The sequence below is a fragment of the Ailuropoda melanoleuca genome, chromosome 16, assembly GCF_002007445.2.
Source record: "Ailuropoda melanoleuca isolate Jingjing chromosome 16, ASM200744v2, whole genome shotgun sequence".
NCBI classification, from domain to species: domain Eukaryota; kingdom Metazoa; phylum Chordata; class Mammalia; order Carnivora; family Ursidae; genus Ailuropoda; species Ailuropoda melanoleuca.
This window is the reverse complement of record NC_048233.1, coordinates 45,693,790-45,714,295: the sequence shown is the minus strand read 5'-3', so window position 1 is coordinate 45,714,295 and position 20,506 is coordinate 45,693,790. Positions and strand designations below refer to the sequence as shown.

The 20,506-nt window shown below is 52.2% G+C and overlaps 1 protein-coding gene across 15 annotated transcripts in view; it reads right to left on the bottom strand.

The window, feature by feature from the left end:
• The window catches only part of MICAL2 (microtubule associated monooxygenase, calponin and LIM domain containing 2), a 177,956-nt gene that overhangs the window by 140,121 nt on the left and 17,329 nt on the right, over positions 1-20,506 (bottom strand). For all 15 annotated transcript variants that reach the window (XM_034645367.1, XM_034645368.1, XM_034645369.1 and 12 more), the window contains exon 2: positions 13,188-13,259. The gene's annotated coding sequence lies outside the window, so the exon portion shown is untranslated. The remainder of the gene's footprint in view (positions 1-13,187; positions 13,260-20,506) is intronic.

The window sequence follows — 20,506 nt, the reverse complement described above, 5'->3', positions numbered from 1 at the left end:
CCTTTTGAAGAAGCTTCCCCATTTCAAAAAATATTAAGCGCGATATATCATCACACAGCATACTTGGTATTCTGAAGCAGGGCATGCGAGCAAATACTCACCCCCCTAACTCCCAGGCCTCCTCCAAGGCCCCTCTCCTCCAGACACCCTAGCTCCCTAGCCCCAAGTGGGTCGGATCCCTCCCACGGCATCCTGTACTTGTCTCGATTATAGCAAGTTCCTCTGTGAATTTTTTACTTCCCTGCTCCGAGTTCCTAGCACGAGACCCTCCATATACGGTATGTGCTAAATAAATGAACGGATATTCAATCCTTGGGAGCAGAAGAGCTGTTCACACTAAATGAACATCTACAAAGTCTTGGGCAATGTGTTAAACGCTTCATATGTCTTAAAGAAGTTAATCATTGTAACGAAGCCAGGCATTGTTAGACACTATTGTTATCCCATTTTTCAGAGAATTAGGAAAGTTAGCCAACAGCCCAAGGTCACGCGCCTAGAAGTGGTGAAGCTGTGACGTAGCCCCGCAGCCAGAGTTCAGAACCACGTCCTTAACCGCTATACCCGTAGTGCTCCCACACAAAGTGGACGGAGCCAAAAGGTACAGAAGCACTGCCCTGTGTACCACAGCAGAGGCATGGTCTCGGTCTAGGCCCGGGATGCCTCTTCTTCCGTCGAACCCCAGAATGCCCAGGTCTGGGTAATGAGATCTCGAAGCACCGTCAGACTGAGGCACTACCAGGGGCGAGTCTGCCGACAGAAACCCAGCTGACGCTAACTTTTGGGCTTCGGTGGACACGGCAGGGACAGGCTAGCTGTCGCTAGACGCCTTGCTCCTTCCTCCTGGGCCCTTCCCTGCCACTGTGAGCCGCCATGACCCAATCTAGGTAACGCACTGGGAGCAGAAGCGACGCACACATTCTGGGAACGCCCTGTAAGAACCTCCCCTGGGGACCCTCCATGCTCTTTCACTTCCCCTGGAGCACAGCAGCCCTGGAAACCACAGCTGGAAGACGGCCCAGCCATGAGAAGAGAGGAGCCAGATTCCCCAGGTGCCCACCCGTGGGAGAGCCCCCTGTGACCAGGAACATCAGGACTTCGCACACGTAAGACATGAACTTCAAGTGCGGGACGTCACCGAGAATCAAGGGGTTTTCTGCTGGTCAGGAAGCATCCCCTTCAATAAGGCAGGAGGGAAATCACAGTGTGGTAGGTGTGTCGAATTTGTCCCGTGTAGAAAGCTTTCTCTCCCAGTGATACGTGAGAGGGAGCTCTCACTACCACCACTGTTGTGGTGGTCAACTTTCAAAACAACCAGTTCCGCCATTTTATAGCTTACTTTTCATTAGGACCTCAAATATCCTGGAAAAGTCGCTTGACCCTCAGAATAAGCCTGCCCACCTCTCCATTTAAGCCCCCACCCCACCCCCCACCACACACANCCCCTCCCCCACGCCCGCAGACCTCAGCTCCTGAGCCCCTGGAAGCTGATGTGGTGTGACTGAGCCCTCCCTTGAACAAACAATGGAGTCTCCGTGAAATTTAAATGAGGTGCCTCACAGTGCACGCTCATGGATGTGCTAAGCGTTATTCCAGCATCTGCAGGGGGATGAATCCCACTACCTCAACCTCAAGGCAGCCCAAGCCGAACCAAGGCAGAAATTGGTGCATTTTCACGCAAATGGAAAAGGTAGCTCATTCCTTTTAATCTAACTTATGCTGGGATGGGAGAGCTAAAACCGCATTTCCGGCCGAGTCTTTGCCTATCATGTCCTTAAGCCCACTCCCCAGATGAACCTTTGTATCTGGATGGCATTGTATCCCCTGACAAGCTGACATTAGGTCTCAGGGACCTGGACCCCAGTAACTGGTCTGGAGGACAGACATGGATGCTGGGGAGGAGACAGAAATCCTAGCAAGATGAACATGAAAAGGATTTCTCAATAATGCCTGCCTGCTCTGCACACAGCTCCTCGACCAGAAGTCTGGGATGACACAGGGAAGTCCCGGCCCTGAGAAGCTCGCAGCCCAGCAGTGTCTCACAGAGTCTGTCTTCCAAAGGCCCCAGATTTTAAAGAGTTGTGCCAAGTGACCGCATTTGTCAAACCAAAAAAAAAAAAAAAAACACTAGTTTTTTTCATTGCCTGACAAAAGCTTTGCGGTTTTGTTGTTGTGTAAATTTATCAACACAAAGTCAGTCTCAAAAATGTGCGCAAACTCAATCATAGTTAGGTCTATATCGCTTTCACTGGAGGAAAAAAAATGGCACTGTCCCTCCTTCCTTTCCCAGGCTATGTTGCCTGGCAATGTTCGCTCCCTCACCTCCACCTCCCCTTCCATCCATCCACCACCGTTTGGTTCCCACTCACACAGAGAGTCTGGTCCAGGCCTCACACCCAAGGTTGTCACACCAATTCCATCATCACATCTGGGACCCTATCTTGCTCACTGTCACTCCCATTTTCAGTCTTTGCAGACTCCTCTCTCTCTAAATGCCCCTGAGATTTTGCTGCGTCCCAAGGCTCTGATCTTCACTCTCCTCTCACCCTCAAGGACCTCAACACTCCTGTAGTTCAATCAGTCTCTAGGTCCTGGTGACCCATCAAGCTACCCCTCCATGGGCTCTGCGGCATGCTGGGCCCACAACCTCGTAAGCCCGTGAGCCAACTGCAGTGACTCTCGTAAAGAGACCTCCGGTGTGGTCAGTTTACCTCCCCTGTCCCTCCCCTGCACCCTCAAACTCAGTGAACAGCACCATCTACATCCAGACCCTCAGGCCAAACCATTAGAGTCCCCCCTTCCCTGCCCCTCTCGCCCACCTCCCGGGCAGTCCATCACCCACTCCTGTCTCCCCAACAGCCCCATCCACTACCACCTGCCTTCCTCTCTGCTCTCACCTGAACCCTCAAAATCTCCTCATAAAGCCCTTCCTGCTTCCAGATCACCTCCCTCCAACCCACCTGCCTATTTCTCAAGCTGCCACCAAAGACACCTTTACACCAAACACACACACTTGGTCAGGTTCTGTTCCTGTTTCAAATCCTTCAGCGGCCCCCTGACAGTCCCCAGGGCCAAGTCCGAATGTCCTAGCAGAGCAAAACAGAAACCACCCTCATGATTCCCCCCTTACCTGCCCCCAAATGCTTCCCCTTCCCTTGTACTCTTGACTTACTGAGCCACCGACAGCTCCTGATAAACCGGACTCTTCCTGCCTTTGCCTTGGCCCGTGCTGCTCTGTCTAGCATGGCCACACGGAGTGAGTTTACTCGGTGAAGACCCAGGGGGCTCTAGCGCCGGACATCGAAGCTAGCCGAGTACCAGGGGTCCCAGTTTGAACCCTGGAGTCAGGCAGACTTGTTACAAACCACTGCCTAGGCGCATGAGCCCGGATGAGTTACCTAACCTCTTTGAACCTCAGTTCCCCTATCCATAAAATGGGGATAATAATAGTCCTGACCCCACTGGGCTACGTGAGGATGAAACACAATGATGCCCGGCCAGGCGGTCTTCTAGACGGCGCAGTTGTTCTTTGAAGTTTTAGCTGGACTTCCCTCCACCCCTTTCCCACACCGCACCCTGTGGAGGTGCCAGTGATGGCTTCCTCTGTCCTGCTGCACTTGCTCCACTCACAGGTCTGCCCGCATCCTTGCACTGCAAGCTCCCCGGGCACAGCCCGCGGCCTGGCAACAGTAGAAGCCCAACAACCACTGCTTAGGGGTAAAATCCAAGCAAGAGCAGCTGCGAAATCCAGGCTCTGCGGTGGCTTGAAGGGTGACTGGCCTTTGTCTCACCGCCACCAGAATGACTGCAGGGGCCTCCTACCTAGCCTCTGCTTCCCACCTTGCCAGCACCGCCTCCACCCTGTTCCCACAGGCCTTGGGGCTTCCTACACCCCTCTGTGGATGTCCGCACTCCCTTGACGGGCTCCCCAAGCCCTCCGTGCAACCCCCATTTCCTTATTAGGCTCGATTCCCAGAGGTATTAGCACTCCAGCTCCCATGGCTGATTCAGGCAGGTGGGCCCTGGAGTGCCCCACATCCGGCCTCCGGCCTCCTCCTCCTGCCCCTGCTCCAATCTTACCCATCCTCGGGAGCAGGGCGGGCCCCATGGTACTAACGGAAGGCTTACTATGCGCTGGGTCCCAAAGGAACATCACCATCTATTGGGGGGATCAAATTTAAATAATAATTATGGATAACGGCTGCCGTGATACCAGACATGTGGACACGGGATAGAATGACCGGCAGCCAGAAGAAAAGCTCCGAGCAGTGGCATCAGAACTGGCTCTTCAGGGAGGAGCTAGAATTTTCGGGCACCACAGCTGCCCTACCACCTTACCGACCTTCTTTTCCTGTGCATTCTTTTCACTCTTGGAGTTCATGCCAGAGGCCACCAACCCCAGCCACACCGCAGATTCACCCCGAAAGGTCCACTTCCTGGGCCCGCTCCCCAACAGAACTTCTATAGCCTGAGGGCCAAGGGGCAAGATGTTTTTAGCTCCCCAGAGAACACGTGGCCCAAAGCCAGGTCTGGGAGTCACTAACCACATCCGTTTCCACTCTTTACATTTACTGAGAACCTGCATTGCTGGTGAGCTCTGCCCCCAAGCTCTGTCCCCAGCTTCTGAGAAATTGCCATGGGTGGGGAAGTACACGATGGTGGGGGGACAGTCACAACACAGGGAGAGGGGCATAGGCCAGACTATCTGGCACATGATTTAGCCTTGAACCTAACACATTTTTTTTGTGCATTAATCTTGTCTGGACAATTAATATATAAAACAAAACAAAACAAAAAAAACAAACTGTCTTTTGTTTTTTGGTGTTTTTCCCTATTTGCCAGAGTACCCAGCTCAGTTCTAAGTACACAATTGGCATTCGATCAACATTAAAGATTCAAATAATTTTACTTTTTATATCATGCCCCTTTGTGACTAATTCAGCCGTTTTCGAGTTGTGTGTTCATTTTTACCTTTGTAATTTCAGTGTCAGTGTGGTATCCACACCTGGTAGGTAGCCAGTACACATCTGTTGAATAAATGAACATCTACCAGGAAAAATCTGTTTCAGGAGGAACAGAATAGCACATGCCATTACCAACTTTAGAGTTAGCTTTTAAAAGACTTCCAAAATTTTTCATTTGACTTATAGACCTTTAATCTCAGAATCAATTCCCCGATATGTAATTAGACTGCTCTGTTGTTTATACTGTCATGAATGTTATTAGCAATGTAAAGAATACCTTCCTGGACCTCGACAGCCAGCTGGCCTCGGTGTGGGTGTGCCCAGGGCAGGGGAAGGGGAGATGCTTGCCACTTTCCTTCCATGAGGCCGTCCCCCCAGCTAGCAGTAGGGCTGGCCACACGCCTCACCCCGGTCTCCATACAGGGGCCTATAAACTGCGTTCAGCTTTCGTGAGCAGGTGTGCACCCCTGCATGGGCAGCTCAGCCCTGCCTGAGTCAGAAAGCCCCACGGCTGTTCAAAGCCTACCCACATGTCAACACGCTTGAGAAGACGAGCTCTGTGATTTAAACATGAAGTCCCCCGTGCTGTCAAGAAGCCGCATGACGAAACAGGGACACGCAGGAGGTTCCTGAGTGGGATAGTCATCCAAGTGGGAGCGGGCTGGGCAAGCCGGGGTAGCCAGCAGAACGGACAGACTCTGCTTTCCCTGGGCCCAGCATGACCCGTGGTTTGTTGTTGTTATTGTGGTTTGTGTATTTGTGTTAAGCCCTGAAAACAAGACTCACGTCTTGAGCAGGGAACCTTCTGGATGTGGCTCAAAGATCATCCGGCCCTCCCTCGAGGCCCAGTCCAGGGATGGGAGATCTGTAAATCCCTGTGCACCAAGGACCAGAGGGAATTTTCCTGGAGTGCAGGCTGGATCGTGGAAAGCACTCAGGCAACTCAGTCCGAGGCCTGTTCGCTTCCTTTTTGCTTCTGCTGGGAAATCGGAGGACTTACTTGCCGGCTATTTATTTGTTCCTATCTTCGCCACAGACACTGATGACCATGTGCCAGGCAAATGAACACTGCTGAAAAGTTCTCAGATGGGACCTCGGGGGACTGAACAAGCCAGAGACAGACAGAGTGAGGAAGCTCTGAGAAAGTGTGTCTCCCTTCAGCAGGGCCCAGCGAGGGGGTTCTCCGTCCAAGTCAAATACACTGTTATCGGGAGGCAGTTAATGTGTCTGAGCAAAAGACAGAGAGAAAGAGAGTTTTGTCTACTTCCTCACTGTGCAGAGAAACTGATGACTCCTGGGAACTATTTCCCCAAAAGCTGTTTAAAACCAATGAAGTTTCCAGACAGTAAATACAGAAAGGCCTCTCCAATAAGACAGGGCAGAACCAGCCCCTAAGAGACCCTCAGCCGCTGAGCTGACCTCTAAGGAGATTACCGGCTTGCCAGGTTGTGCTGTGCCATCGGTGGCAGCCACAAGGCTGGTGCTGAGGGCAACGTGTTCCTGTATGGGCAGACAGCACCGCTCTGAGGACACGGATGCCCTGTGCTCCCAGTGACATGCAAAGACCGCGCTCCTGTGAGCTCAGAGATGCTGGGATAAGCACTCCAGCACCAGAGCCTACACTGACCACTCCCCAGTGCCCCTCACTGACCCACAGCCCAACAGACAGCAGTGCAGGGGAGAAGACTATAGGTGGGACCATGCTGATGAGTTTTCTGTGGAGATTTGGGAGAGAGTGGCCCACCATCCCAACGTAAGAAATTTGGGCTGGCTGAATGAAGATGCTGGACTCCTCTCTTGGTGCTTGGGCTACGTTCTAAAAAACATATTCACTAAAATAAGCAACAACTGTCTGAAAGGATCTTCTCTTTCTTCATAAAAATAAAGCAAAACCCAAGGGCCACGAAAGAGACTGTGATGTGGGACCTAGAAGCCTTTGGCTCCAAGTTCACGCGCCTCCTCCCAGGGCAGGACAAGTCAGGCTCAAAACTCTGTTTCCCAAACGGATTTCCTGGGGCAGATCTCGGTGAGAATTCACCCACAAGGAGAGAGTCCAGGGTTCCTGAAGGGCTCTCTCTCTCCCCATGGCTCTTCCCGCTCTACAGAGCTGATATTTTTAAAGATTCTGGCTCTCTCTCACGGCAAGTCATCCACTTCCTGGATCCTTGTGTCTTGTAAATATCATCCTTAAAAACAGCTATATCTTTTCATTGGTCTTTATTTTTAAGTAGCCTTCTCACCCCACAGCCCAGCTCCTGCGGAACGACTGTGTGGCCCTGTCTGGAATGCAAAAACGGTCCCTGGAGAGACAGTCTGCACATGAACTCACAAGGGTGTTTGTTATCAGCTTATTTGGTAAGAGGAATCAGAGACATTTTGAACATGAGCTGCTAGGGTGGCAGGTCCCACTCGGATGCCTTCGCCCCATCCATAAACACTCTGCCGCTGTGTGAGACACAAGACAGAGAGAACGGACACACGCCGTCTGAAAACAAGCTCCGTGCACGTTTCTACAGGGAAAGGTACTTCACGGGCCTGGAGAATTCATATCTGGAGAATCTTTGCTGGTCCCTAGGGATGTTTATTTCAACAACGCTCACATAATTAGCAAGTCTGGTGCCAAACCCCTCCTCCTCCCCCAGCTTATCTCTCAACTAAGTGCCCCACTCCCTTCACCCCCAGCTGAGAAGAAAACACGCACACAAGTCTCCCTTACTCACAAGTACCAAATGGAGACCCTTCATATCACCACACCTTTTACTCGGAAAACTTCTGCCTTTTTATCTGCCTGGTAATCTCCTCTTTGTCCTTCAAAACCCAAGTCCCCCAGCACCTGCTTGGTGCAGTGTTCCCTGTGTGAGGCTCTCTTTTCAGGGCTTCCAGAGCATTTGATGTGTTTATGACAGTGCTTAGGACAGTAGCTGTCACTTCGTACACATCTGCCCAGCTGCCAGCCCAGGGCACAATCTCCCAGGAATAAAGGGATTAGGGCTTACTCACCCCTGCGTCCCCACAACCCAGCCCAGGATCTGACACTCAGAAGTCGCATAATAAATGTCTCATGCCCCAGTCAATGCCCGGCCTGCTTAGCTCCAGCCCACCCTTCTCCGTGCTGAGAAAGAGGCCATGTGAAATGTGGAGTGCGAAAAGACAATGGAGTCAGACACCCCGCCTCTGAGCCCCGGCCCCTGTGAGTTAATTCACCTGTATCTGCCTCAGTTTCCTTCTCAACACAATCAGGAACCACGTCACCTCTCTGAGGGCTGCTATGAAGGACTGACAAGGTCATAGGTGTCACCTAATACCTGCTCATTTCCTGGAGCTCAGTAGGAAAAGCTAAGTCAAATCGAGTCCTATTTTTAAAAAAAGTGAATGGCTCCCGCCCTGGTTCACTGCCATTAACACCGTGATAAGGTGGCCAGCCTCCCACCCAAAGTGGCCTCTCTCAGGGTAAGAGAGGGCACAGGCTGCACTCAACCCACACCCTTAGTTTAGCAACAAAGGTGATTTTTATCTGAATGACAGACCCACAAGGGGCCACTCAGAGCCTTCGTTTCCTGTCTTCGGTTAACCTTTCACCCCAAGACACACCATAAAACAAGAATGCAGACCCAGTGGTGGTAGGTCACGAAGCTCAAGCCCAACAGCCTGCGCACGAGGAGACGCCTCCACCTCTCCGTGCGGTTGCACCCGGGTTTTATTAGCCCCGATAAACAATGAGGTGGCAGCAGTGGGGCCCTGCTAACACGTGAGACAATCACGCTCAGGGTGGCAGAGAGACGTGGGAAGTGTGGAAGCTGGACCCACGCGAGGAGGCAACACGACTCTCGGGAAGAAGCCACTTGGGGGATGTTTTGGCTTCCTGAGGCTGGGGATCAGGAGACCTGGCCTTCATCTCAGCTCTACCCCCAGCTTGCTTCATGGGCCTCGTTTATGTCTCTGGGCCTCAGCTTCTTTAGCCATAAAATCGAAGAATCAGATTTGATGATCCGTAGACCCTTCCCAGCTTTGATACCCTACGATCACTGATCCTAGAGACATACCCACCTTTCTCAGCCCTTCCCCTTTCTGTGTTAATTATTCGTCAGAGACATCTCGTGGCTCCCACTGAGCAGACTTCTACCAACACCATGACCTTTACTGCTCCAGAGTGTCTGCTCACTCCTGAGCGCAGAGCCTGGCCGGGCAAGAAGAGGAGAGGCTTAGGGCCATATTCCTCAGAACATATCCACTCTCTCTGGTCAAACAACTCAACAACTCAACTCCAGAAAACTTGTGGCATTGAGAGTGGCTATCCCAACAACCTCTGGTCACCTGGGTTGGCTTCTTCTCGCTCAAAGATTTTCCTCACCCCCCTCCAATACCACCTACACCCCGTAGGTTCCCAAATCTCTAGCAAAACGTTAGACTTTCCCCACGCAGTTAGGCAAGAGGCTAGGGCTGCAACAGGCAGTTCCTATCTGTACCCTGGCATGCCCCAGGGTTGGGCAGGGGAGAGAGAGGTGGCGATGCTACAAAGGCCAGGAGAAAAGTGCCAACGGAAGCAAGCTCCTGAGGAGGGGGTGACCTGGAGAAGAAGGCGGTGCGAGTCACGATGACAGAGAGAGCACTGAAAAGTCACAGAATTTTAGGAAGCTCCCTGGATGCTACCTAACCCTTTACACCTCCCTTATTTCCTTGATGAGAAATCGGAGGGCAGATGAAGTTCTGTGAGTGGCCCAAGGCCATGCAGCTACGCTGTGCACAATTGATACTAGAATGTGGGTCTTTGGCCTTAGCTCACTTTTTCCCACTCTGCTCTGTTGACCTCGAGACCTAGTTAGGTTACTCTGATGAGGCCAGGTGGATCCCCTGCAGACTCTAAGAAACATGACCCAAGTGCCACTTAGCGGAAGAGCAGGCCCGGAAGATATTTTGATAACAGTCTCCCTGACCCCATGGGTTCCTTCCCAAGCTGACATGTCTAATTGTTCTTTCTCCAGCCCTTGCCGCAAAATCTTGAGGAGTTCAGAGGTCAGTGAGAAGGGAGGAGTGGGCCTTCCTGTTCCTACAGAACCCTGAATATCTAAGATAATCACAAGGATCCCTCTTCCTTGGCCTAAAGGAGGCTGGTGGGGAGAAGTGGTAGACTGAACTAACTCACTGGAAGCCTGGCCTGATAAGGCCAAGAATAGTCATCACGAGCAATTAGATGGGTCATCCGGATGTTTCTGACAACAAACAGTAGATCTGCCTCTGCCAAGAACCTTTCGAAGACCAATCATCACCTCAGTATCAGGAGAGGGAAACTCAGAGTAAAAGATTCAAGGAATTAATTATTCAGTGTGCATGACCCGGTTCCGGAGGTGAGGCTAGGTGAGAAGAGAACTTACCAGCTCCTTATCATGGCAAGAAATGCAAATACTTGATGGGGTAGTGTTCCCTTCGCTGCCAAAGAGGATCCATTTATGGTTAAGAGTGCCTCCCACCTGCCCCCCTCCAAATAGCCAAAGTTCACTCATTTGACAAACATTGATTGAGCTCCTCTTAAGTCCTATGCCCTCCAAGGATTTACATATGGCTGGAGCTTAGCAGAGTCTAAAGATCATGGAATTTATAAACAGGAGGCCTGGGCTGCATCCCAGCTCAGCCCTTAGGTGGCTATACTCCCCTGGGCAGGGTAAAAATTTAAGTCAATTTTCTCATCTGTGAAATGGGAGGAATCCGCCCGCTTATTATAAAGATGAAACAGTCTTTATAAAATGTAAAGTGCAAAGTAAACCTAAGGTGTAAACAACAATGATATAACACTGCATGCATCTCCTGCCCTCGAGAAGTTTACAACCTGGTTATCTTCGGAAAATAATCCAAGGTACGTATTTGGGAAACATCACATTCCCTGTAATTTGAGCAAAGCTTATGTTTCAACCTGCTACTAGAGATGGGGCCTGCAGTCAGTCCCAGTCGTCCTGTCTGTAAGCCCCAGAATGTGCAAGAAGGGACAGAGTGAAAACAGAGTAACCACGACCTGCCTGGTCCTGTATCCAGCCTGGGTGAATGAAAGACCCAGCAAAGCCTTGTGACTGAGAGACAGGAAAAGACCAGCTGGAATTGTGGTCAATCAGAAACAAAACTCCACGGGAGCACAACAGGGGTGAGCCAGCACACACATCCCTCCCCATATACATTCTAGACAATGATGGGACACAATGCCCATTGCCTGACCCTCCTCTGCGGACACATTCTGTATTCGGTGTTTCTCCAGGAAAGAGGAAGGATTCTCAGGTCATAGAAGATGGACTTATCAGGACCTCTTTGCCCCGACACTAAGAATCAGAATTCTTGCAGTAGCTTTTCCCCAGGTCTAGCCAACCCCTTCCTAGACTGCTCTTCGGGATCTCCCCTCCTGTAGATCCTTGGTGCCCACCAGGCCAGCCTCTAAATACAAGACCCAACTGCCTGCTGCCCCTCCATGGGGACCTCCACCCTGCTCCAGCCCTGGGTTGGGCACTGATGCTCTCCCCACCCCTCCGTCTTTCACTCCACTCACCCACCCCTCCACCAGGACCTGCCCTGGTCTCACACCTCCAGGGAAGCTCCTAGAGGCAGGGCCAGTTCTATTCATCTCTATGTTCCCTCTGACTCAGGGCATTCTGTAAGTCCTTCACCCTCTTGTAAATGCAGAATGATGGTCCCAAAATGTTCTCTGATGTCTATATAAAGAAGGGAGGCAGAGGAGGAAGGAGGAGGAGAGGAAGGATGCTAGACTGGAAGTCCAGGGTCCACGTTCCAATTCTCCATTTGGCACCAATTAGGCAAGTAACCTTGAGAAAGTATCTTCAGGCCAGGCCTCAGTTTCCCTATCTGGTAATAAGGGGTTTGTGCCAAATAATCTCTTGGGTTCTCTCTAATTATAAAATTCAGGATTAAAGAAACCAGACTAGCCTGGCCATAGGAGACATGTGTCCTGGTCCTTAGGAGCTGCAGCCGGGGAGCAGGTTAGCTGACTGCCTAGACCTCAGTCTCCATGTCTATAAAATAAGTGAGGATGATAGGACTGCCCCTCCCAGGGAGTGAGGTTCCCACGAGACACTGCCATAGAGCTTCATGCCGCAAAGCCCTGAAGAAATCTTGGGGTTTGAACTCCCTCAGTCAACAAACAGCTGCTGACCACCTGCCACGTCCCTAATACTGTATCTCCAGGATGGTGCTGCCTGGCTCAGACAGGGAGGCTGGATGATGTGTCCTTGCCCTCAAGGCTCCCACAGCGAGGGAGTGAGACAAACAAGTGAACAAATCTTAACTCAGCCAGTCATGTACCTGGCGTCCAAATAAAGAGCTATGGGGGTGTAGAGGAGGAGGAGTGACGACTCTGCTGGAGAAGGGAAGGAAGCTTCTAGAAGGAATGGCACGTCCCCAATGTGGACATCTGTTCCAGGAGTTGTGGGACTAAAGGAGAGAGGCAGAAAACGAGGCTACAAAGTGAGGGTGAGGTCTAACAGGAAGGGGCCCCGAGGGCTACTAGGGCAGTGATGGTCAGACTATCTTCCAGAAAGTTCTGGCAGCACTGTAGAGGACAGAGCAGGGGAACAGAGTGGAGCTGGGGAGAGCGGTCGGGGCTCCCACAACAGTTCCTGAGGGTGACTGTGCTAACCAGTCATTATGGATTACTGTCTGTACCCACCCACCTAGCCCTAAGTCTCTACGGACTTGCTGAACTTACAGAGGTGAACGGCTCTGCTCTCCTCAGAGGGGAACCCAAGCAGAGGAAGATACTGTAATCACAGTTTCAAATCTTGGACACATGGTGCAGTGCTCTACAGTCACTCCCTCCAGAAGCTGCCCGGCCAGATTCTTGCCTTGGCCCAGATCTGGGCCAGCCAGAGATATAAACACCATAGGGGCTGGGACTGGAGTCGGGACAGCTGAGCTGCTGCTCTTACTAAAACGACAAGGGGCAGAGAGTCCGCCCACCTGAAGACCACTGACATGGGTTCCAAACACACCTCAGTCTCAACCCCCGCCTCCCTCCCTCCTCTGATAGCACAGAGGGCCATGCGACCAACGGTAGTAGCTGCAGGCAAAGAAAGAGGGCCAGGGAGGGCAAGGGAGGCCTTCACCAACCAGTATGTCTCCAAACTGAGTCACGCTCACTTGGGCTTAAAGAAAGAGTACAAGTGCCCCCACACTTTCCAAAGCCTGAAGCCACCTCCTCAAGGGCAACTCAATGGCAAGAAAGAGACTTACTTGATTCTTAGGCATCGCCGTGACTAAAGTCATCTCCTCGTGGGACGAGCCATGCACAGGTTGCCACGTTCCCTTAAAAACAAGAGCCCCGCAATGAATGTCAGTTACATTATCTTATGTTACAGCCTCCTATCTTCTCCCTGCCATGAGGTCCCACAGGCTGTGGACTTTACCCTCTAGGAACACTCCCCAACAAGAGGAAATGCACAGAGAATTTCTCTCTGTGCTCCAAGTTTTGCATGTGAAGAAAGGAGCTGCTAGGTGGTTAAACAAATCCCACTGTGTCTGCTGTATGGGCACTCTAGGGTTCATCACATCGCTATGCGAAGGTTTACAGAGAAAGTAAGATGGTCTGGAAAAGATTACTTCAGTAGCTGCTTTAGTAGAAACAAAGTGCCAGAATTTCTAAGGTGAAGACATGTTGAAAGTAAGTCAAGCTGGTGTAAAACCTCGGTAATAAGTCAACAACGTGAAATCTGCCATATTTCCTGAGGTGGAAAGGGTCCAAAACACTAAATAAACTAGGAAGTTCTAAAAGCAGACCATCTGGTCATGGCCGAGTTTCCTATACAAACTACCATCTTGGCTTCCCTTGACCACCCAAACGGTTTGGACATATCCTACTGCTTCTGCAGGAAAATGCCCCTGCACCTGTTTGGAAATGGAGCCCAGCATTCTGAAGCACTTCTAGGAATTTAGTTTCACAACTCCAAATTCCTGAGAGGTGGCCTCAAGAGGACAAAAGTCAACGCAGAGGAGAAATTTGAGATGTACAAGAGGTAACACGCATACTCCACGGACAGAGGCACACTTTGCTCAGCAGAGCGGTGGGCCGACTTGCCCACATAATCGATTACACATGTATGCTCTCTATACACCATGGACTGTGTTTAGAGCCTCAGACTTGAACTCACTTTCAGAATTCTCAGGTCTATGAATGGGAAAGCAGCTACTGTCTATGGAGCACTAGCCATGCATGACGCACACTGGTAGACCAGATGTGTTCTCTTCCAGTGGCTCCTCACAAACAGGGACAGAGAGGCCGAGAGAGCAGAAGGCACCTGCCACAGCTCCACGGCACAGCAGGGTTCAAGCCCACGGCTGGCTGACCCAGTGCTCACGGGCTTTCCCACTACACTGAGGAGAGAGGTGTCCCAGCACAACTGTGGCGGGTCCCCCACAGCCACTTGGGCAGAAGTTCCAATCATTACCACCATGATCAATCATTATCAAGGCACACCTCTCAGGCCGATGGCAGCCGACAAATAGGCTGGCCTGCCTCACCCACTTTCTATGAGCCAGAGCCGTAGGCTCAGAGAGGTTGGAGGACTCCACTTCTCTGCCCCCCTGCTTCTCAAAGAAAGCACACTGGACTGACTGCCCAGTGGGAAGCAGGTGGGCATTTCTGGACCAGTCTATAAGGGCCGACCATTGATCAGATTCCCATAGAGGCCTGAGCACATTGTAATCCAGCCACTCCAAGGACCAAATCAAACCCTGTCTGACTCACAGCTAAACATACTTCTGACTTCCCTTAACTCCATTAAACCAGAAAGTCCTAGGGCCCAGCACCTCCCTTCCCCCTGAGGGCTCTCAGTTTCCTTATCTATAGAATGAGAAGTTTGACCTAATTGGTGATTTCCTCACCAAAGACCCCTTCTAACTTGCTCCCCTCTAAGGGCTCTGACTTTAGGAGACACCTAACAAAGCTCGTCAGTAGTTAAAAGGAAGAATTAAAAAGATTAAGCCATGCCCAGGCATGGCGGTGTGTAGTTAGCATGTGCCAGCTCAGACAATCCTCCCAGCAACCCTGAGAGGCAGGTGGTACAGTCCCACGATGGGGGGGATACTGAGGCGTGGCCCAGCAAGCGCCTCACCTGGCCATAGCATCTGGGACTCACAGTGGAGCTGGCTTGACACCATTCCTGTGTGTGCTCCTTGACACAATGCTTCCATTTGTAACAGAATGAGGAAACAATGTCTCCTCCCAGACTTGCCATCTTGCCAGTCCAAGCAGAGAAGCACCAAGTCTTCAGGCCCCTGTTCACCTGATTTGGGTGATTCAGGAAAGATTTCCTGTGTGGTTGAGTCACTTCATGATCTCGAGAGATGTGAGAGTATCTCAGGGGACCTTTCTCTCCGCTGTGCTCCCAGCCTAGCTCTAGAGAGTCAGGTCTCCACTGAGGGAGCCCAAGCACTTGGAACAGGGCCTGACACCACTAGATGCCCCATCACCATGTGCAGCATGAAGAACTGGAAAACGCCACAGGTGAGATGCACTCAAGGCTTGTTCAAGAACTCTTTGGTGTAAGCTAGCATAAGTCACACCAAGACTGGCTCAGAACCACAAAGCTGGCCCCTCGGGAGTGTGTGCCAGGTCTCCACACCGCACTCCCCAATCCCTCGGAAGAGAAGGAAGGCTCAGAGGCCGACCCAGCTCTGCTCTTCCCCCCAGGCACCAGGTGAGCGTCTGCTAGATCAAGGGAAGCATGTGCACGTGAAGGCTGCCCAGAGAAGTGGTCATGGCTCAGGCCCTGGAACCAGGCCAACCTGGCTTCCTACCCCAGCTCTGCCACTTGAAATTAGTCCGATAGCCCCCAAGTCGTGTAATTTCTGTAAGCCTCAGGTTCTTACGTGAAAATGGGACTGACATTGGTACCTACTCCAGGCTTGTTCTGAAGATGAAGTGAGATAACGTGGGTCAGGAAGAACCCGTGCGCGTAGCTCATGGAGACCAAGAGGACACAGGTTGTGACTGCCTGCGCTAGAGTGGACAGTGAAGAGCACATGCAAACTGCCCTGCTTGGCTGCAACCCCAGCTCTCCTACTAGCCCGTTGTGTGACCTTGGGCAGGTTGCTGCACCTCTTTGTGCCTAGCTCCCCAGTAGAGAACATGGAATTGACTGCGAAGATTAAATGAGTGATGCAGGTAAAGATCTTAGAATAATGTCTGGCACAAAGTAAGTACTCCATACAAGTGAGTTAGTATCGTTCTTAATTATTAATATTACAAGCATCCTTCTCCCTTTGTTCCAATATAGATTCCACCCCATCGCCCACTCCTCAGCCAAAAAGGTAGGTATGGGACTCAAGATGGGTTCATCCGGTATCTTTCCTCCTTGGCCATGATCTCGAGTACACAAGGCATGCACCTGCTCCCAGTTGGGCCGGGTTCTAATCTGAAAACCTGGGGAAGTCCTGGTCCTCTTGGAATGAGTAGAGGGCTATGTGGGGTCAGCTGGGAGCTGCCTGCAGCCATGGACCACTGAGCAGGTCACCTGCCCGAGGTCACCTGTTCTCTTCCTGGTGCCGAATTCTGCAGCATTTCCTTTGAGTCTGAGTCTCCCCTAGAACCTTCCAAGTATCCATTGTTGTTGAAGTTCATTCAAGTTGGGTTCCTGTCACGTGAAACCAAGAGTCTCAACTAACAACAGCACTCGGCAACTGGCTGCTTCCTCATCACTAAATCCCACCCGGGGAGAAAAGACGGCCGTGAACTGTCCGGGAGGCCCAGACAGCCAGGGAAGAGCAGACATGCAGCAAGGTGTCTCTGCAAACCCATGTCCTTCCTGGGAGAGAAAGATGCTAGAACCAAAAAGGCGAACAGTGCCATCCTGCAGACCCTGGCTGGGAACCCAGCCTCAGACATAGGTCCTCCTCACAATGAGCGGTCAGAAAGAGGAAGAAGACAAAGGGGAGAGGATTTTCATGGACTTCACAGTGGTGTGGCAAAAAACTCCAGGCAGTTGTTTGAGAGAACTCTTGTTAGAGGAGGAAGGAAGGTGTGGAAGAGAAGGGAAACCACCTTGTCTGAGCCCTTAAATAAGTGACTCTTTCCCTGGGGCAATCGCCTTGAACTTGCAGGACAGCCCTAGGAGCTGGATGCTCGTCCAACCCATTTTCCAGTGGAGGAAACTGAGGCTCAGAGAGCTCAATGCCTAACTCATCAAGGTCACGCTTCTGGTGCCCGATGCCCGGTCCACGTGCCAGGGACGCTGCCATGGATGCCAGCATACTCTGGACCCGAGTCTGAGGCCTCCTCCTCACGCAGGCCCCTCCGCTGCCACTCAGGCCTGGTCTCCAATACCCAGGGGAGATGCTCATGGGCTGCTGCCCCTCATTTACAAGCCGCCCCCGAGCCCCACCCAGAGACAGCTTCCCAGAGGAAGGGGCTGCCTTCTGGCGCGGACAGGACAGGGAGCATTATGGTATCTGGAGGGAGTCCCTGGGCACTGTTTCCTTCATCAGTTACTTCAGTCCCCAAGAACCACACTGTGACGCTATGGACATGGCACGTATCCGTGGGTTTTAAGCAGGATATGCCCGTCAGAGCCCATGCAGAGTTTCCCAGGATTTGGTTTTTTGTTTTTTGACTCGCAGTCACCTTTCCCAAGAGCTTCTGCCTTGACAGGTGAAGCTACAGAGCAGGACCCAGTACCATGCTCAACAGTGTCTCGTCTTCCCGCCAGCAAAGAGAGTCCACTCCTGTCCCCTGGGGCCTTCCCACAGCATCCTCTCAGTTCCCTCCAGGAAAAGGAGCTCCATCTTCAGGTGTGTTTTAAAGAGTTTCAGAAAAACAGAAACAACAAAAAACCAAAACCCCAGCCTGGGAGCAAAATCACAACGATTGCCTCCCCATCTCCCGCAGCATTAGCTGGGGGTGGACACACACCTCTGCACACGGAGTCCCCAACACCAGTCTGCGCAGGCATACGCCAATCAACCAGCCGAGTGAGGCCTATGCAGATGCTGACATCGACATTGGCTGGGGCAGATGGGATTGGCTGGAGCAAAAGTGGTCGCTTCCAACCTCCCCTGGGGACAACGCTCCAGTCAAGCAGAGCAGCCTTGGCAGGGCACGGGCTGTCCCTGTGGGTGTGAGGGAGGTTCGCTGAGCCGTTCAGAAGAGGCCTCCCCCACGGACCCTTGCAGACACCCATGTCACAGTGCCACACAGCGCCTGAGCCCCCTGCCAGCTGGTGGCTTTCTTTTTCTTTGTTTTCAAGCAGACAGGTTGCCCCAGTCACAGGGGACTACCCAGACAGGTATTTCCCTTACTTTTCTTTTTATTTTCATAGCATTGCTATTTAAATAGCTCTGCGATTTAAAAATAAATAAATCAAAAGGAACAGGCTGACTTTCCCTCAGGGCATGATTTGGTCACACTGCCTGGGCTGGGTGTGATGGCCACAGGACCCAGCACTGCCTGGTGCTGGGGTGGCACGCAATTCTCCACCCCCACCCCCAGGGCTCCATGGCCAATCTGGATCAGCTGGGAATCTGAAAGGGGATGGAATGCTCTCAAGGGGTCCCATTTCCTGCCCCTGCCCTGCCCCCACCTGGTTTCCTTTAAACCAGCTAGGAAAAATCACTCAATGAGCATTTGCTGAGTGTCCTGGCAAAGAATGTGAAGAGCTCCCAACAGCAAGGAAAGCAGGGGAACGAGAAGCCGAGGCAGTAGATGGAAGAATGCTGTGGCCAAGCCAGCCAGCGGGCACCTGGCCTCAGGGCCAGCCTCATTGCCTCCATGTCCTGAGACATCAGGCACGTCATTTTGGCACTGACGCTCCTGTGTTTCCCTCTGGGGGATGAGGTCTACCTTTTAAAGCTAGGGTGCTGATTAAATACAGCAGTGCCTGTCAAAGGCTAGTAAGGGCTGCCACAGGAGAGCCACTGACAATAGCCGGGAACAGCAGGCGGGCTCAGTGCCTTGCAGGGATTACTTCAGCAGAAGCTTACAATTTCCCTGTGAGGTGGGTACCACATTCTGAAGTTCCGAAGAGGAAACGGAGACTCAGAAATGAAAACACCTACCCAAAGTCACTCAGCTCACAGGAATCAGAGCTAGAACACACGCCCAGGCCAGCCAGACTCCAAAGTCCTGGCCTCTGTCTGCTGCCTGCCCTGGGGCAGGTGCTCAAAACACGTTACATAACATGTAAATGCTGAGCTCCGGGCTGCCCTCTCCGCCCAGGAGGTGCGGGGAGAAAGGAGAGGCAGCTTGGGCTGAGAGAGTTTAGGAAGACCTTCTGGAGTAGGCAGGGCTAAATCCAGGCCCTGGAGATGAAGAGAGGCAAAGAGGATGAAGAAAAGCACTGCAGACCAGAAACAGGAAAGCAAGGAGCTGGAGGCAGAGATGGCCAGGCAGACAGGCAGAGCTCAGCAGAGGACAAGAAGCAGGGCTGGCCTGAGGGAGGGAGGGGCCGCCCGAGTCATCATCTTGGAGGCCATTCCACCTAGGATCTTTCTCACCCACACCCCAGGGCACTCCTGTGTCTGCTCCCTTGGTCATAGGACCATCCTGGAGGGAACCGAGAATCACAACCTGAAAGGCCCAATAACCCCTCTGTCCACACAGCAGGCCCAGCACCCAATGCAATGAGCATGTGATTTGCGAGCTCCCTGCCTGCGCTGCCGTGTCGACCGGCAGGGCCCAAACTCTAGCCCACACACTGGGACACCAGGAATCTGAACGCTGCCATATGTGCGGAAGTGTCACCACTGTCACCCGGAATTCAAGGCTCCCCGGAGAGAGAAGAGGTAAAAAGAGAGTTGCAGGACATGAGCTCTTTACTGCTGGCTCCCTATCTCACTGGACTTCTATTCCCCACCCCTACTGGGACATGATAGGTATTTCCTCAATAACAGCCCGCTAAGCTGAACTAAACAGAAGATTCTTCCGCTTAAGCAACAGCTCTGGAGTTTGAGAAGTCTGGACTCAGGTCTGTCCTAGAGCCCTGGGCTGAGTACCACCTTTCCTGGAACCTCTTTTCCCCCTAGAAAGGAAGTGCCTCCCACCCCTAGCAGTCGCTACTTCAGCACCCCCAGGAGCTCCCGCGCACCGGATATGGTTCTGGGCCCTTCAACCAGCGCCTGTTCCTCCTCCGGGGAGAAGCAGGGGTGTCAGCCTCCTCTGCCTCCAGAGGCAGGTACCCCTAAGGAGTGTCTGTGCTCAGCCACCATCCCCCCACCCCCCCCAGCCTCCAAAGGCTTAAAGCTACAGTACCCTCCCCATGTCTCCACTCCCCACAAGCCCAGAGCCCCAGCCCAGGCCTCAGACCCACAGAGAAGGGAAATTAGAGTGGAGGTGATTTGAGCAAGTCCCATCCCTGGCCTGGCTCAAGCTCACTGTCCTATGCTTTTTTGGAACTAACAGGGCCTGAAGGAGGTGGGGGGGAAGAAGGCAGAGGTGTAGAAAGGTCTGTTGGTCCCATGGTCTCCTCCCAGCCCTTCTCAGGAGAAGGGCACAGGGGAATGGGTGGAGAGGCTCTGTGGATCTGAGCCTCCAGATCCAGGCTTCCTCGGATGGACAGGGGACC